The following is an 18765-nucleotide window of genomic DNA, read 5'->3' as shown; positions in this document are numbered from 1 at the left end:
GTCGAGGATGGGGATCTTAAATCGATGATGGCTTTTATTTCCTCTGGTCTTGCTTCTATTCCTCTTTTAGTCACATTGTATACAAGGAACTTGCCTAACCTCATTCCAAAATGGCATTTAGAATGATTCAGCTTCATGTTGTATTCGTCTAACATGTTGAAGGCGTCTTCAATATCCTTGAGGTGATCTTCAACTTTCTTTGATGTGACCACCATGTCATCGATGTAAACTTTTATGATGTCCCCCAGTTTATCCTTGAACATCCGGTTAACCAGCCTTTGGTATGTTTGTCACACCCCCGAACCAGACAGCGGAATCGTCCGGGGGCTCGTGTGACTATCAATTGAATTATCATCACAATGAATATACATGAAACATAACACAATCATCACCAAACATTACATATTACAACTGATATTGTTCAAATCAAGTACATTGTCTTAGATTAAATGTTCCCAAAATATTAATTGTACGACGATTTGACATTACACAAAATAAATTTCCTACACTTGAAAGTTCCCCTGCTTAACGGTTACCTGAGAATACAAGTTATTTTGAAAACGGTCAACATATATAATGTTGGTGAGTTCATAAGCATGTTTGAATGAAAGTCATTGTATTGTTCGTAAAACCCAGAAAATCCGACATTTTCTATAAAAAGTCTGAAAAATGATGTGAAAATCGAGTATATATGCATGTATGAATTTCATAGTAAAAACATGTATAAGTATGCAGTCCAAATTTATTTGTATTCTTCCTGTTGTAAGTAGATGGTAATTGAATGATAGTATTTCCCCAGAAAATCCAATATTTTCTGATTTATAAAAATGTTGCGGTCCTTACATTATCGTATGATTTGTTTTGAATCAATATGATTTATGAGTTTTGATTTCCGTAATGTTGTGATGGTAATGGATCTCTATATGAGTCGTTATAACCATGCATGATAGTGACTGATTCGCCTGTCTTGGCATTTTTCCAAACGCCGGTTTTGATCAAAGTTTTGTCACCCTAGACAGGCCTAGTCTAACTGTAGCGAACAACTCAGGTCTGGGGGAGTCACCCCCGTATAGATCTATACACAAACTCTCGCTCTCCCTCCAGGAGACTCTGATTATAACTACAGGCTACGGCCATACACTCAATGGTGTCGACCGACAAGTCTCACTAGATCCCAATTATTGCCACATGAATATGTATAACGTTATATGTATTGAGAATTACGAACACCAGATGATACATGAATGTGAAAGGATAAGGCCCAACAAACATGAAAAAAAGACAAATGTGGCCCATTAGACATGTAAGTTATTTCCAGGCTTGTTAAGTATGCGAATGGACACATTAAAGCCCATTAAGCATGTGATGAATTATTCGAGGCTAAATTAGCATGTAAATGGGCCACTAAGGCCCAATAACATGTAAAGGCTAATTTAGGCCCATTAAGCATGTAATTGGATCGCAAAGGCCCAATAGACATGAAATGATTATATTGGGCCCAATAAACATGCATATGGATCACAAATGCCCAATAAGCATGTATAGTGAGTACCAGGCCCAATAGTCGTACCGTTGTTGTATTTCGTTTGTTTGTTATAGTATAGTTCATTTAGTCGAAACATTTATCCATAGTGTTATAAAAAGTCCAGTGTTTTGTTATAATGATATTTCAAAATTCTATAATTTGAACTCGTGTTTAATAAAAATTACACTTTAGGTCCCTTAGGAACTAATTTGAACATTTAAAGGCTTATTTTTACATAAAATGTCATTTTTGGTCTATTTTAATTAAAAATAACATATTAGCCCATTAATTTATAAAAATTTATATTGTCGCCTGCGCTTGCCCGCCGATGTCGCGAGTCCTCCTCACTATCACCGGCAAGGCTCGATCGGCGGGACCACCGTGGCTCAGATCGTAGTAGTCCCGGTTCATACCAAATAGGGGTCGCGCCCCCTGCTGGCGGCTCCATCTCCAGATGTCGTGTGCACATGGGGGTGTAGGTCCATTGGGGCCCATTCAGTATGGGGGCACCCTGACCATGTACGGAGGGTTGATGACTTCAGACCATGCATTCGAGTCATCTGAGTCGCTGCCCTCTGCCTCCTCTTCGTCCGAGTCGGCTAACGGTTCTGCCAGACCTCCCACGGGCTCCTCTTCCGGTTCTTCTTCGGTTTCTTCCTCGGGTTCTTCCTCGGGTTCTAACCATCCACCATTTCCCTGATTGGGAAAATAGAGATCTCCAGGATGATGAAAGTCGGCCATAGAGTCTGCACGAGGGGTGTAAGACGTTGTAAGAAAATATATGCATATAGTATTTTAATTATTTGTTTTTGAATTCCTAAGAAGTTTTGGATATGAGGTAAGTTTGTAGGTCAATTTCCCGCCATGATTACCCCCAAACACATGTTGTTCATATGTTGAATAAATATAGTTGATCAGGCTATATTTACCCCCAATATAACTACATAACTGCCCGGGTTTAATCACAGTGTTCCATTTCCTCTAGAGACTTTTAATGTTATAGTTTTTTATGTATGCACTTTATTCAGAGTGTCTTAGTTCCATTGTATTTATAGTTGCATATCAAGTATGGTTAGATATGCCAAGTCACTATAAACAATGATCTGATACCAATCTGTCACACCCCCGAACCAGACGGCGGAATCGTCCGGGGGTTCGTATGACTATCAATTGAATTATCATCACAATGAATATACATGAAACATAACACAATCATCACCAAACATTACATACCCCAAATGTGGCCCATTAGACATGTAAGTTATTTACATAAAATGTCATTTCTGGTCTATTTTAATTAAAAATAACATTTTAGCCCATTAATTTATAAAAATTTATATTTTCGCCCCAAACATGAAAAAAAGACAAATGTGAATGGACACATTAAAGCCCATTAAGCATTTGATGAATTATTCGAGGCTAAATTAGCATGTAAATGGGCCACTAAGGCCCAATAACATGTAAAGGCTAATTTATGCCCATTAAGCATGTAATTGGATCGCAAAGGCCCAATAGACATGAAATGATTATATTGGGCCCAATAAATATGCATATGGATCACGAAGGCCCGATAAGCATGTATAGTGAGTACCAGGCTCAATAGTCGTACCGTTGTTGTATTTCGTTTGTTTGTTATTGTATAGTTCATTTAGTCGAAACATTTATCCATAATGTTATAAAAAGTCCAGTGTTTTGTTATAATGATATTTTTTTAGTTCGATACGTCAAAATTTTATAATTTGAACTCGTGTTTAATAAAAATTACACTTTAGGTCCCTTAAAAACTAATTTGAACATTTAAAGGCTTATTTTTACATAAAATGTCATTTTTGGTCTATTTTAATTAAAAATAACATTTTAGCCCATTAATTTATAAAAAATTATATTTTCGCCCCAAATGTTTAGTAATAAACGGGTTTGGACCAAAAAATACATATATTGACATTTTCAGCCCATCTTTGCAGAAAATTACATTTTCAGCCCTTATTTCAATAAAATGACATTTTCGGCTCAATTTTTATAAAATTAACATTTTTGGCCCAATTTTGAAATAAGAGTCATTTTCAGCCCCTAAATTTGTAAGTTTTCATTTCTGACTCAAGTTTTGAATCAAATAACATTTTAGTCCATGGAAATTTATATTTTTGCAATTTGGGCCCAAAAATCCGTAAGGCCCAAATTATGGCCCATAATGCAAAATATTACACTTTTGGTCCTTTGGAAAGTATAGTTGTTATAAAAACTCATTTTTATACAAATGTGACCCCTTTTGATCCTCACAAAACCGTAAGTGGCAAAATTATCCCAATCTTTTGTTTACTTGTCAACAATGGTCCTTATACAAGATTTTTGTTTTGTTTTTCACATCTTAGGCATGTATAACACTTTTATCTTTATAGTATGATGTTTAGAGTGTTTTAGTTTATGAATCCCACCCATTTTGTTAGAATTTTCGAGATTCATCAAGTTTTATCACATAATCACAACGTAAACCAAGAAAATCACACATAACATGCATGAATACACAGATCTACACATAAACACTTGTATTCTCCCCCAAAAACATGTAAAAACCGAAAACAAGGGGGTATGAACTCACTTTAGGGTTTGGATCGGTTTTGATGAAGAGATGAATGAGGTTTGAAGGCGTTTTCGACCTTGATTGCTTCCTTGAAGAAGTTTTCGAACTTGAATGTTTCTAGGAAACATGATCACGAAATGAAGCTTTGTGAGGGAGTGTTCTTAGCTTAAGGATTAAAATCAAAGACTTAAATATGATAACAACTTACCAAATAGATGATGACTGTTGAAGAGCTCTCGGAAATCACACATCAAGGTCACGAAAATGGCAAGAGAATGAGAGAGTATTTCTTTAAGCTTGAGAGGAAATTTTAAGTGAGTTGGAAGGTGGAATGTGTGTGTTTGTGGAGCTTCTCGGCCAAAGATAAGGAGAAGGAAGAGAGAGAGGTTAGTGGTTAATACACCATGGCTAATGTTTTTTCTTAGATGTATGCCATGTACTTAGCTTGGTTACCCTCTAAATAAACATGAGGTGTCATCACCTCTTCCCATGCAAATCCTTTCCTTTTTTTATATAAACACATTGGGCCGAGAATGGGCTCAATGAATGAAGGTGAAATAGCTTTGGGCTCAAATCCTAGGCTTTGATCGAATTTCATAGGCCCCATAATATTTTTCGGCCCATTGGGCCCTTAGGATGGTTCACAACCCATTTGAATAAAAGAAAGGGAGTTTATGGTCCATTAAGGCCCATTAGGGTTAGAATGAATCATTCTAGGCCCATATGGTCCAAAATGTTATAGATTTATGAATTGGGTCCATTTAGAATCCAATAGGGTTTCTAAGCCCAAAATAGCTGAATTGAATGCTTATTGGTCCATTAGGCCCAATAAGAAAATTCTAGTCCATAAAGAACTTGAACCGGGATTTTTAGGGTTTTCAACTCCCAATTGACTTTCTGAAATGTTTTGCGTAGAGTTTTGAACTACAATTATGGATCTTGGCTAAGTTAGTTGTCATAGAATGAACATAGTGCATGATGTCAAGTTAGAGTTACAAATATTATCATAGATGACGTTTACATGATCACAGAATTTGTTGGCTTAAATGCCAGTTGTGACAATGTTGGACCTGTATTTTCACTACTAGAAAAACAGCCTTTTACGACGTGCAATGCGTGTCGTAAAACGCTCAGACGACGCGCAAATGCGCGTCAAGGAAGGCCCTACCATAACGAGAGACGACACGATTTTGTGCGTCGTAACCTTAAGACGCGCATTTACGACGCGCGTTTACGACGCACAATGCGTGTCAAGGAAGGCCCTGTCATAAAGAAGATGACACGCATTCGCGTGTCGTAAAACGATTCACATTTACGACTTGCATTACGTATCATTAAAGCCCATGTCATAAAGAAAGACGACACACATTTTTGCGTGTCATAAAGTTTAAATGTGTTAAAATATATATATATATTTTTTGTAAATTTACTAATTTTCAAATTACATCACACGTTTAATGTCTCATAATATAAAATAAAATTTCATACACAAAATAAAATAAATTCCACAAATTATAATATGTCAAACAAATAATCATTCAAATGTTAAACAAAAATAATACATTGCTAACATGGGTTATACATTCCTATAAAACTAACAACCCTCAGTGACCTTGATCTAGATCGAGGTCGACATGGATCAATGGCGGCGATTGGATTTTAGATACACGACATGATTACTGACCATGTGCAACAAGTGCATCTCATGCCCTATGTCCACTGGGAATGGATGGCAAGTAATGACTTGAACATTAGCTAAAACAAAAAAAACAAAAAAAACAAAAACTTGTATTACTCACACAATCAAGTTTAGCTACCTGGTAGAGTTGTTATATAAATATGTTATTAACTAATTTGATCAGATCAACATAAGATATAACAAATAAATTGAACATACAATCCTATAATGGAAACAAATTAAACTAGGATGTTTTAATAAAACTAATAAATAAAAGTGCATTGCTATTTCTTGCATTTAGCAAATCATTGTATTTGTATAAGATTAGAAGTTTACCCTCTGTGGTAATTCAAGAGCTGGCCTTGATGAACTTGATGGATTTCCCTACAAAAGACAACAAAAATTCAAAATTATTTGTAATAAATGTCTCATTAAGCTAGAAAAAATCGCATGTCAAAAGGTACTCTAATTTATACACTATTAATTAAAATTAATGAATGTATTTCAACAAATAAGAAGTATAATAACAACTTTGACCTCACTTTCTATATAGCTTTACTCTACAATATTCAGCACCTGTTTCAATTCAACCCTACTCAACCTACTCTCCTGTAACAATAATTTATCAGACCACATATCCAACTCAAAAAACAATATCTACAAAGTCACAAGACAAAATGGAAAGGAACCACACCATGGTGTAAACCGCATTATGTACAGATTGAACATCTAGAGCAATCACTTTGGTATCCCCACATATTAAAGAAACCTACAAGTTTGTTTTAACAAAATATTCCATAAATCAACATAATATTTTACATACAAAACACAAAGAAACTAGCCAACCTTTATCTTGTCGTACCTCCTCTTTTTTAGAAGCAATACTTTCTGCAACCTAAACACAAAAGAATTAACACATAAAAATTAAATAAAAATATAATTTACCTCTTTAACGTCTAGTAGTCTTCCCGTTTGACCATTTCCTAGAGAACAAATGTTTCAGCTTCAATGTCGGAATGACTCTATCGCCCTCACCCTTTTTAGCAGCCTTATTCCTCTTATGAACTGAACTCTTTCCCATTTTAAACGCCTTCACCTTTTGAGCTGAATCCTTATACCCTTTACCTGGAACCAATTCATGCACAGGTGGCCTTGACATTGACCTTGCCCTCAACATTGACCTTGACTTTGACCTAATCTTCATCTTCTTATTCGACCCTTCATCAGCATCCACATCCATTCCATCACCATGATCACTTGACCTCTCCCTCTTTCTACCCCTTGACTCACTTCTCACCCTTTTCCTCGCTTTTGATGGATCAAGCCCTAATGATGACAACTGTCTCCCCATTCTTTCTGATGTAAATCTTTTGTCTTTATCGAATTTTCTATGAACAATTGGTCTGCTTTCTGTTATGCTTTTCTTGATTCTATGTTCACGAATTAATATAATTTTATTTTTCATGATTTCATTCAGCTCTTTCTGTTGTTCTGGAGTCAAATCCTCACCTTCCGTTTCTTCATCTTCTCCATCTCCCTGTTCTTGAAGAAGCCCTTCTTCTTTCTCCAATTCCTCGAGCCTCTGTACAATATCCTGGTCAATAAAATCATACACGTTATGCCCATCGAGTATTTCAGGCATGTTATCTTCCTTCCATTCATCATCAGCTAAAAGATAATGTTTCTTTAAACTTGCAGAGTAAACACCCGCTCCACCATTTTCATTCTCATTATCCCTTTCGAGTTTCCTCTTCACATTTTCAGCTTCCATGGCTTTAGCTTCAAGAACACTTTCAGGTATACAAACAGGTCTTTGACTTTCTTTGACTTCATTTTGACTTCAACTCTCTGATCCAATAACCTCTCACAAGCTGCGTTTTTTACCGCGATTACCCCTTCTTCAGTCAAAGTACTCATGGTCAACAACACCTATTGACCATCTACAACCAAAGTCTTCATTGCTTCTGACTTCATCTCTTCAACTAACTTCTTATCATCTTCCGAAATCCCTTCCAAATATTGCAAATCCGTCTTGTTAAAGACTACTATCAACATGGTCAATCCTTGTAGATAAATGTCTCTTGGTAGCCTAAACAACATAATAAACAACCCAAATTAATAACAAAAAAAAATATACCTAAAACTTGTTTAAACTTTAAATAACAAAGTTTTTTAATAACTTACTACAAGTGATGAGTAGACAGTGTCAAGGTGTTTAGCTACAGCACTTGTGGCATCAGATAAACTTCATTTTGTAGCAAACATCATATCAGGAAGTTTCCAACCCTGTTAATGATACCATATATGTTAGTTGAAGAAAAACTATGTACAAGTTAACTGTAAAAAAGTAAAAATATTAATATATGAGCTTATATTTACCTTCCACCAAACATATCCGTATCCAACAACAACAACAATGATAATGACACCATATTTGTTAGCACCTGCATGAGAAAAATAAGATATCAAGTATTAGGGAGTAATAAAAGAAACCAATTTCAACATGAATCATTTCATATTAAACCAGATAATGCACTTCAAATAAAATAAAATAAAAATCAACAAACCTGATGAACCATTAGTGGTCACAATCAAGTCTATTTGATGTCATTAGAAACATTGGTATTATCCCTTTGGATGTATGCATCATTTATAGACTTTAATTGACCAAATACATATTCAACGAATTGGCTTGCTTGTACAGGTTCTGAGCCAATAACTTTTCTCAAAGTAGATTCAAAACCATAATATACCTTTCACTAGTGTTGTCGGCTTTTGAATACCACCATAATACCCCAAAACTTTACAGTTATGCATTGAACGGGTCATGATAGTCAAACATTTTAAGACACGAAAACCTTCAGGTGTAATGACCAAGCTACTTGAAGACCCTGATATGCCAGTCAATGAAGGCAAATCATTAATGTTTATTGAAGTAATCTCATGCAGGAAATATAAAGCACTTTGTGGTGAGAACTCATCATAAACTTAAATGAGTACCAAAAATAACACACATATTTATTTCAGAAAAGGACTTGATTAAGCATAAACTAGTTCCACATATGACTGGTTTCATATGGGTTGTTATACTTTTACTCATAAGAATATAAACCAATGAAGATTAAAAAATGAAAAATAGGTTAACTTACATTCAGTGACCATAGCTGTTATATTTGTAACTTCTTCTATCAAGATCACTATGATTTCAGCAGGATGTGCAGTAGAACAACCAATGATAACCTCATCAGGATTTTCAGACTCCTCCCCAGATGCGACACCCAAAGCAACTTCTATGGGATTATCTAAATGTAATGGCTCCTAATTCTTGTATATTACAAAAAATTGTTTAAGAAATATATGAAAAGCCTTTTGTATTTCTGCCTGCAAATTAAGACAATTCAATGTTAGGTAATGTATGAAAAAAGTTCAATTTTAATCAATAAATAGTTTATGCAGTGATATCGCAATACCTTTTCAGAGACACTTTGATATCTCTCCCATAATGCAGATAAAATTGCCTCATCACCAATATCACTGAACAGAAAACAAAACTGGAAGTCTTAAAAACTCTGCATGTACTCAAGAATTATAAGAAGAAAAAAAAACAAGCAAACTAGACTGCATTTCTACCCAAGAAGATATATTTTTTTGTTTATAGATGAAAAAATAACTCTATTTAGGTCCTCACATTTACTCAGAGTTCACTATTCAGTATATGCCTGAAAAATACCAGCTTCATCTCACCAAATCCACACCACACCAATACCAACAGGGGGGTTGAAGAAACCGAAACCCTAATTCACAGATTTCGATCAAACAAACTAAGCGACACTACACCCACCATATTCAAATCGATCAAATAAAGAGGAGTGAAAATATGTAAATGCTTTACCAAAAACTTAAATGTGGAGATAGGATCGTCGATACTTATCTTGGTGGTGGACTGTGGCACGGCCGACGACGTCATACAAATCAGCAACTCCTATTGCTTTCGCCCAAGTGAGTCTCCAACGATCATCACCGCCCTCGACTTCATTCACTGTCGCCGCCCTCAACTAATTAAGATATCAGAGGAAAATAAGGTATCAGAGGCAAGGGATTCAACCAAAATTGGGTCGGGACGTAGTCTCCGAGACGGTGACGCTGATGAGTCGCAATCGCCGGTGAAGTGAGGCGAGCCTGATGAGGTCGCCGGCCGGTGAGATGAAGTGTTGCAGTCGTACTCTAGCTCGATCGTCTGGAGAATGTTGACGTGAAAAAACCCTAGTTATTGTGTGGGGGGCTTTAGGGTTGTTTTGGGATGCTAAGGGTTTGGTTAGAGGTATCAGTAGAGGGAACAAGGGATACTGAGAGAGGATCGATCGAAAAGGGGTTTTAATTTTTTTGGACAAAATGTTTCTTACCAATTAACAAACCCTAAATGATTCTTAACATTTATATTATCGGAAAGTAGGGTAGATCGGAAGAGGAGAGGCTGAGGAACACTATATCTCTGGGTTTGCAGAGAGAAGGGAAGAAGAGAACGAAGGGAGATGTTGAAGCGGGGTATTTAAAATTTTTAGAATTTTAAGAGGATTTCCTCAAGAACAAGCGTTTTGAGTAAAAAACATAAAGCGACATTCACAGAGGACGCACATTTTAGATAAAGTGCCCTCCGTGTTTTTAAGTTTTTTTTACATGAGACACTAATTTAAGGGCACGCAATAATGCGTGACCTAAACCCTTAAATTTTTTGAAGGGATGACACTTTTTTAATGTCACTCTCTTTTGCGTAACATAAATCAATGAGTGTCGTGGTTTGCGCGTCGTAAAGGGTCTTTTTCTTGTAGTGTTTTATGACCAAAAGGCATAGCAGTGTAACAATATACACATGTTGGGGTTATGAATGCGGATTCCTCCTAGTCAAATGGTTCCATTTGAATTTGTTGGAACCTTGTTGATGCATCCATAAACGTTAGCAATTAATGTCCAGCTGTGGAGTCTATCATGAAATCTATGAGTGGCATGGGGAAAGGATCCTTAGGGCAAGCCTTATTAAGATCCGTATAATCTACACATACTCTCCACTTTCCATTCTTCTTTTTTATTACGACCACGTTGGCTAGACACCTTGGGAACTTCACTTCCTTGATCATCCCGATTTTAAGAAGTTTTTCTACTTCTTCTTGGATGATCTGATTTGTTTATGGTGCAAACTTCCTTCTTTTTTTGTGTATTGGTCTGAAAGAAGGATCAATGTTAAGTTTATGGTTATAATATTTGTCTCTAAACCTATCATATCCTCGTGCTTCGAGGCGAACGTTTTGCTCCTATCTTTTAGGAACATTATTAGTCCTTGTTCGATATGCTCTGGTAATGAGGATCCTATAAGGACTTTGGCTTCAGGATCCTCGAGGTTTAAGGGCACTTCCTTCACGTCCTGCTCTCTTTTTCTAGCACACCTCGTCCCCCCTGCTTTAATTTCTATGCTTGTCTAGGCACCGTTAAAGGTTTCATTGAGGACTTGTAACACTCCTTAGATTCTTTTTGACCACCTGTGATTTCTAATATCCCCCATGGAGTGGGCATCTTAACACACTAATGGTATGTTGAGGGGACAACCTTCATATCGTGGATCCATGGTCTTCCCAGTATAACATTATAAGAGTATAATGTATTAATTATACAAAACGTTGCATAGAGTTTACCCCCTCTACGTAGATAGCTATCTTTATATCGTCGACCATATGCTTTGTTTCGCCACTGAATCCTATTAGTACTAAAGATCTTTTGACTATTTCTCTTTCGGGGATGTTCATTCTCTTTAAATCATCCAAGAGAATAATATTGACTGAGGATCCTCTATCGACAAGGATCCTTCTGACAAAATGGTTAGCGATGTAAAGAGTGATCCCCAGTCCATCGTGGTGGGGATCTTGGACGCTCTTTCTATCTATTTCGTCGAAGCTAATCTCCTTCTCGCTCGTGATCGACGTATTCTTCTGAGGGCTTTCTTATTTCTCTGTTTTTGACACATTAGCATGTCTTTTTGTTGTAGAGTAAGAAGTACCACAAAGTCAGATCCACCAGAGATTACATTGATTACCTTAGCATCCGCAGGAGGGGATCCTGGTTTTTCTAGGATATTATGAGGATCCTGATCCTTTTCTTTGGATCTTTCTTTTCTTCTTCCAAGGATCTCCTTCAGGTATCCCTTTATAAGCACATAATTGATCTCCTTTTTGAGGGCTATGCAATCTTCCGTGATGTGACCAAAGTCCTCGTGGTACGCACATTATTTAGAATTGTCTTTCCAGGCTGTGGACTTTTCTCCCTTTCTTGGCCATCTTGCTTTGTCTCCAAGATCCTGCATAGCAAATATTAAACCTGAAACATCCACAGAAAAACAATAGTCAGTGATCTTAGGAAATTTTTCTTCCTCCCCTTTATCTTCGAGGGCATTGACATTGTGATGATCAGGTTTGGAATAGGGTTTGGATTTATAGGATATTTGGACCGAGGAATTGGCCTTTCTATTGGGGTTATCATATGATTTTGGTGGGTTGGTCCTCTTTTGGATCTCCTTGTCTTCTTCGAGCCTTATGAACCTCACTACACTGCTCCTTACTTCATTCATTCTTTTGCATGGAGTCATCACAAGGTCTTCATAGAAAGGGGAGTCCTTCTTTAAGCCCATTTTGAAGGCTTCTACGGCATTCGCCATATCTATTTTGGGGATATTCAGAGCTTCCCTACCAAACCTGTTCATGAAATCCCTGAAGGATTCCTTAGGATCCTGAACCACCCGATAGAGATCACTAGTGATCTTTTCAAATGTTTTGCTGCAAGAAAATTGGTTGTTAAAAATATTAACTAAATGTGCAAACGAAGTAATGAAGTAAGGAGGAACATTTACTAGCCATTTCAAGGCTGATCCTATGAGGGTCGAGCCAAAACCCTTGCATAGACAAGTTTCCTTCAAATGTGTGGGAATGAGGATGATATCCATTTTTTCCTATATTGTGCCATATGTTCTTCAGGATCTGTAGTCATATCATAAGGCTTCATGCTGGGAGTTTGGAAACGCTTTGGGAATTCGGTATCAACAATCGTCAGAGCAAATCTTGAGATCGTGTGGCTTATTGGGAAACTTCTAGGATGGCCCACCCCGAGCACGTTTTAGATCGTTTGCCTTAACTGCTGAAGTTCCTTGGCCATGATCGGGCTTATTCCTGCATCAACATCCATGGAGTTAGCATTAAAAATATTATTATTTACGGAGTTACCAGGATTCTTGTTATTGGAAGTAACGAAGGTTTCGTCGGGATCCTGGATCATATGAGCTTACTCTTTTGGAGTTGAACCCCAAGTGAGAGCAGGGGCCGGTATTGAGGATCCTATCTCGCGGCGGTTTCCTTAGGATCTCGTATTGTCAAAGTTCAGGATCTTGAGCTGCAAGATCGAGGGTGCTACTTCTTCGGGTTTGTGGATCTCTGTCCTCATTATCTCTATTTCCTTGAGTATCGTCCTATTTTCCTCCTGCTGCTGAGTGGCTTGTCATTCTAGTCTATTCCTCATAGCGAAGAGCTCGTTATTGGAAATCAATACAGGAGGATCCTGAAATACTTGGGTAGTGACCGGAGAGGTATTTTTCTTCGGTGCCTCAGAAGTTTTCTTGGGAGCTCCTCCTCGGGGTGGAGGAAGGTTTTTAGAATAAATGGGATGAATGGAAGAAGAGGATAAGGTTGGTTGAGTAGACATGATTCTCGAACGATTGTGAATGCCACGGCCCCACGGTGGGCGCCAAATTGTTTTGGTCAAAAATCAATCAAGTGTAATTCGACCAAATTATATGAGAGGTTGTGGTGTTAATGTAGTGTAATGTAAGTATAGAATGATGATCAAAATGAGACAACTGAGTTACAAGGAAAGCCCTTTATACTTTATAGGATCTCCGACATAAAACCTTGGGAGGTGATAATAATCACCTGCCTCGTTGTATTTTATTGATTTAAATATGAGATTACAAAGATTCTGAAGGTAATACGAGTACAAGTGTAGTAGTAGAGCTAATCATATGTGTAGTGTGCGAGTTACATTTGTTATTTATAGTCTAAGCTAATTAACAAGAAGTCCGAGATTTCTGGGATCCTCCTTGAATAAGTATTTGCATGTTGTTTGACTTGGTATTCCTGAGTCTTAAGCTTAGTTGAAGTGACTCTCCGTTGAGAATGACTCTTGTGTTGAATAATTTTTCATATATGAGAAAAAGAAAGAAGAACTTATCCGTTACAAATGTTAGTAAATATTAGTGATAATAATCAAGATCTTGTGATATATTTAAGGATCCTGAGGTTTCATAAATATTAAGGATCCTGAATATGATTATGGGATCCTGCTCCTAATAGTTCCGACGATATCTTAAAGAAAAAAAGAAGTTTGAATGGACCAAGGAACATGAAGATGCCTTCCAAGAACTCAACAAGTACTTAAGCTCAGCACCCTTGGTTGTAAAGCCATTGGATGTAAAACCACTCCTCCTATATCTTTCAGTGTCCTCAAATGTTGTAAGTTCAGACCTGGCCAAGGTTCTCGATGGGGATCAACATCCCATTTACTATGTAAGTAAAAGTCTCTTAGATCCTGAGACTAGGTATTCTCATCTTGAAAAACTAATACTTACACTAGTTACAGCTTCTACCAAATTAAGACATTATTTAGAAACTCATACCATACATGTAAAAACTAACTATCCTATTAAGAACTTTATGAGAAAACCATAAATGTCAGGGAGAATAGCCAAATGGTCAGTGAAGCTCAGTACATATGACATCATATACGAACCAAGATCCATAATAAAATCACAAGCCCTGATAGATTTTGTGGCTGAATTTAGTGATAAGCTACAAGTTGAAGTAGAATTAGAAGCTCAACAACTTATATAAGAAGAAAAAATGGGAAAATGGACGCTCTTTATAGATAGATCCAACTTCAGGGCAACATGGGGACATACTACCCCAAGCCGTTAGCTATGAATTCGATGCAACCAACAATGAAGCGGAATACGAAGCACTAATCTTGGGACTACAACTAGGCAAGGATATTCAAATCAAGGATCTTCAGGTATACACAGATTTATTATTAGTAACTAACCACTTTAATGGATCCTATGCAGTAAAAGGTGAAAGACTAGCATGATACCTTCAAATACTCAGAACCTTAGCCTTATAATTTGAAAACTTTAGCTTAATCCAAGTTCCTAGAGAAGATAACATTGAAGCAGACGAACTAGTCAACCTAGGATCGTCTCTTAGGATCCCACTGGAAACCAGGATCTCGATAGTCTATATAATGATCTCAGTAATAGAAGATCCAAACAACAAACTAGGAGACCTCACTACCCATGAACGAATAGCTAGCATTGCAGCAACTGAACATCCTGATCTCCAACCCCCTCAACATGATCTCGACTCTCAAGATCCCAGACCAAATAGCCAGGATCCACAACAACATCCAAGATCCTGGACCCAACCTAGTATAGAATACCTCCAAAATGGCACAATCCCAAAAGAAGAAAAAAGCGATAGATCATTCAGAACAACGGTCTCAAGCTTTGTCAAGATCCAAGGATTATTGTACAAAAAAATCTTGGCGGGACCATATCTAAGATGCCTAGAGGATCATGAAGCTATGGAAGTATTGAAAGACATACATGAATGGGGGTTATGGCAACCATACTGGGGTGGAAAATCCTTAAGTTCCAAAGTGTTGATAACAGGATACTACATGCAGACCATGAAGAGAGATGCTTTCCTACATGCTCATAAATCAGATGCTTATCAAATACATAGCAACATCCTCCACCAACCGGCAGAACCCTTACATCACATCATCTCACCTTGGCCATTCATGAAGTGGGGAATGGACATAGTTGGTAAATTGCTTAAGGAATCAGTAGGAAAGATTTTCATGCTGGTAATGACAGATTATTTCTCAGAGTGGATAGAAGCTATGGATTTTTTTCAAATAAGAGATAAAGAGGTAGTCTCCTTCTTCAACCGAAACATCCTCACCAGAATCGACATCCCTGCTGAAAGCATATGCGACAATAGATCCCAATTCATAAGAAAAAGAACGTTGGACTTCTGCACCAGTTGGGGAATTAAAATGATAATGTCCACACCAGTTCATCCTCAAGCTAATGGACAATCAAATTCTAGAAACAAGATCATAGTTAATAACCTTATAAAGAAATTAGGAGAAAAGAAAGGAAGATGTGTTGAAGAACTTCCTTTCGTGCTATGGGCAGATAGAACCACAACTAAAATGGCAACAGGACAAACCCCATACTCCTTAGTGTTTGGAGTAGAAGCCATGATCCTCACATAAGTAGTGATCCCAACGGCGAGGTACCAGCTCCAAACTCAAAACGATAACTATAGGATCCTAGATGAGGATCTTGATACAATTGATGAAATAACGGACCTCTCCAAGATCCATATTGCAACTAATCAACAAAGGATCACTAAAGCCTACAATAGGATTATTAAGATCTGAAGATTCCAAGTAGGCGACTTGGTTTTAAGTAAAGCATTCCAAAACACCAAGGATCCTAAAGATGGTAAGTTGGCGCCTAAATGGGAAGGCACCTATCTCATCGATTCAGAAGTAGGAAAGGGGCATATTGGCTGGCTACTCTAGAAGGAAATCTCTTACCAAGGTCATGGAATGCGATACATCTCAAGCCATATTTCATGTAAGTCAAAGTCACGATATTTCATTAGGACAAAGACAAGGTATGCAAACACCCCTTTCCTTCACCTTTTCCTTTTATTAAATTTTTCTCTCTAAGAACATTACTAACTTAAGAATTGGATGGGAGTTATCTAGGCTAATGCCCACCCTAAGCTAACGTTGGCCACATGCAGAAGCTCAAGGATCCTAGCCGCTACGAATAGAGACCGAGCATCTCTCCTCTGATCAAGGGTACTTAATCTCCTCTAAGGTTTAAAGATTTAATAACCTATTTCATCTGTGTTTAGGTTTTTACACCTCGCTTGGATGCACGATATCTAACTATGGGATGTAAATAAAGGGATCATTTCACGCTTTAGTAACTTGGCAACCCTCCTATTTCTGAACATAAGTTAACATCCTAAAGAATAATATGCATGTTATAACATTATCATGTTATCTTACGATTTGGTATCTTCCCCAATATAGTCTTAATTTGGGATCTTCCCAAGTATAATCTTAATTTGGGATCTTCCCCAGAACATCTTAATCTGGGATCTTCCCCAGAATACCTTAAGTTGAGATCTTCGCCAGAGTATCGTAAGCTGGATCTTCCACAATATTTTCTAAATTGGGGTTTTCCCCAATAAAACCTAAGTATGGATCTTCTTCAGCAAATTCCTAAATAGGACTATCCAAAGAAGGATCTTCCCTATACAAGTTTCATGAACATAGGAAACTGAAGGACTTACGACACGAAGCTTCTCCAAAGTCAGAAGTTTAAAGGAAAATTTTAAAGGGTAAGACAAGACCTAAGGATCATTAGGTTTTATCTATCCTTATTTCCTAAAAATCTATTTTCCATATAAGAAGTCTCTCCTACATTATAATTGAAAGATTATCCTTTTTTAACTGACGATCCTAACTATTTCAAGATCTTAAGCATATGATTAGTTATCTCAGATTATTATAATCCTAAAAGTTCTTGTAATACCTGAACCTTTCAGGATTCTAATCATCTGGGGATCCTTATAAAAAATATATTTTGATCCTACAACCACATCAACCTCGCAGAAAAAGATATAAGCATGCAAAAGCATCAGATAAAAAGAGGTTTCCCATCAACCCCACAAAAAGGAAAATATTGTTTTACACACCAAAATTTTAAAATGTTTTTAAATTAATCAAACCTAATCCTAGGCTTGGCTACCCCCAGTTGGGGTCTTCTTTGTCTTCTCTTCCTATTTCTTCTTCTTCTTATCTTTTTCCTTCTTCTTCTTCTTCTTCTTCTTCTTCTCTACAGGATCCTGATCAGCATTAACAGGCTTGCCAGTCAACTTAGCCAGGCTTCACGCCAACCGGCTACGTTCCAGGATCCCGCATTCTTCACATCCTCTCCGAGCTTGATATTTTCCTCCCAAACGGCCTCTGCGGCACTGCTTTTAAGCTCAACGATCACCTCCTCGATCTCCAAAATCTTGATCCTCCCCTTTCTCCACCTTCTCCTAGCTCAACCACTCTACCCTCATCACGAGATCTTCATTGGTTTCCTTCCAGACCCTCACCTGTTCCTTCAAGGCTCATTCGGCCTTCCCAGACCTGATCCTCAGATTAATGGTAGACTGGGAGATGTAATCAGAGACCTGAAAAAAGAATACAATCAGAAAAATCAAAAGTCAAAAAACAAAGGTCAAAATTCAAAAGATACTTACAGCTTGAGAAAAGGAGACCAGCTTCCTAAGTGCCTCTTCGGCTCCAAGATTTTCCAGGCTCAGATCTACGCCCTCGGCAGTCTTCCTCTTTCGAGATCCTGGAGTTTTTACAGTAAGATCAATTTGATCCCTCTTCATAGGAAGGGGAGGAGGCCTTTTTCTTTTTAACCATAATCATACCACTGGACATATTGTCTTCCAGAATAGAGAGGGAAAAGCGAGCACTAGAGCGTGTGACCTTGGATCCTATGCATTACGAAAGATCCTCACTAATCTGGGATTCTCATAATGAATTGAGTATAAAATCAGGATCCTTACCAGTAACCATTGGAGTAGTGGTGGAAGAACCTTATTGGACGTTGGAATGTTCAAACTTGAAAGATCTATCAGCCACAGATAAAGCAAGAAAGTTGGAAACCTTATCTTTAGTGTCTGCGGCGGCAAGGACAACTTCCTCAAACATGAAAGATGCATCAAAACAAACAAAATAAGAAAGTGAATCTCAGGATCCTTAACATTATAAATAAACCCTACCCTTTTTATCTAGGTTTTTGGT

The 18765-nt window shown here is 37.4% G+C and overlaps 1 long non-coding RNA gene and 1 pseudogene across 1 annotated transcript; both read right to left on the bottom strand.

The window, feature by feature from the left end:
- Positions 1 to 6733: 6733 nt before the first annotated feature.
- LOC145105298 (nucleolar GTP-binding protein 1 pseudogene) lies at positions 6734 to 7839 on the bottom strand (annotated as a pseudogene).
- Positions 7840 to 7985: 146 nt separating this feature from the next.
- On the bottom strand, positions 7986 to 8376 carry LOC145169354 (uncharacterized). The gene is made up of 3 exons (XR_013742445.1): positions 8352 to 8376; positions 8164 to 8228; positions 7986 to 8070 (listed from the first exon to the last, which is right to left on the bottom strand). It is a non-coding gene; the product is annotated as an uncharacterized LOC145169354 (long non-coding RNA).
- Between the last annotated feature and the right edge of the window lie 10389 nt (positions 8377 to 18765).

This window comes from Lactuca virosa, chromosome 4 (assembly GCF_052849685.1).
Source record: "Lactuca virosa cultivar CGN04683 chromosome 4, Lactuca_virosa_CGN04683_v6, whole genome shotgun sequence".
Classification (NCBI taxonomy): domain Eukaryota; kingdom Viridiplantae; phylum Streptophyta; class Magnoliopsida; order Asterales; family Asteraceae; genus Lactuca; species Lactuca virosa.
This window is presented reverse-complemented; position numbering and strand designations above follow the sequence as displayed.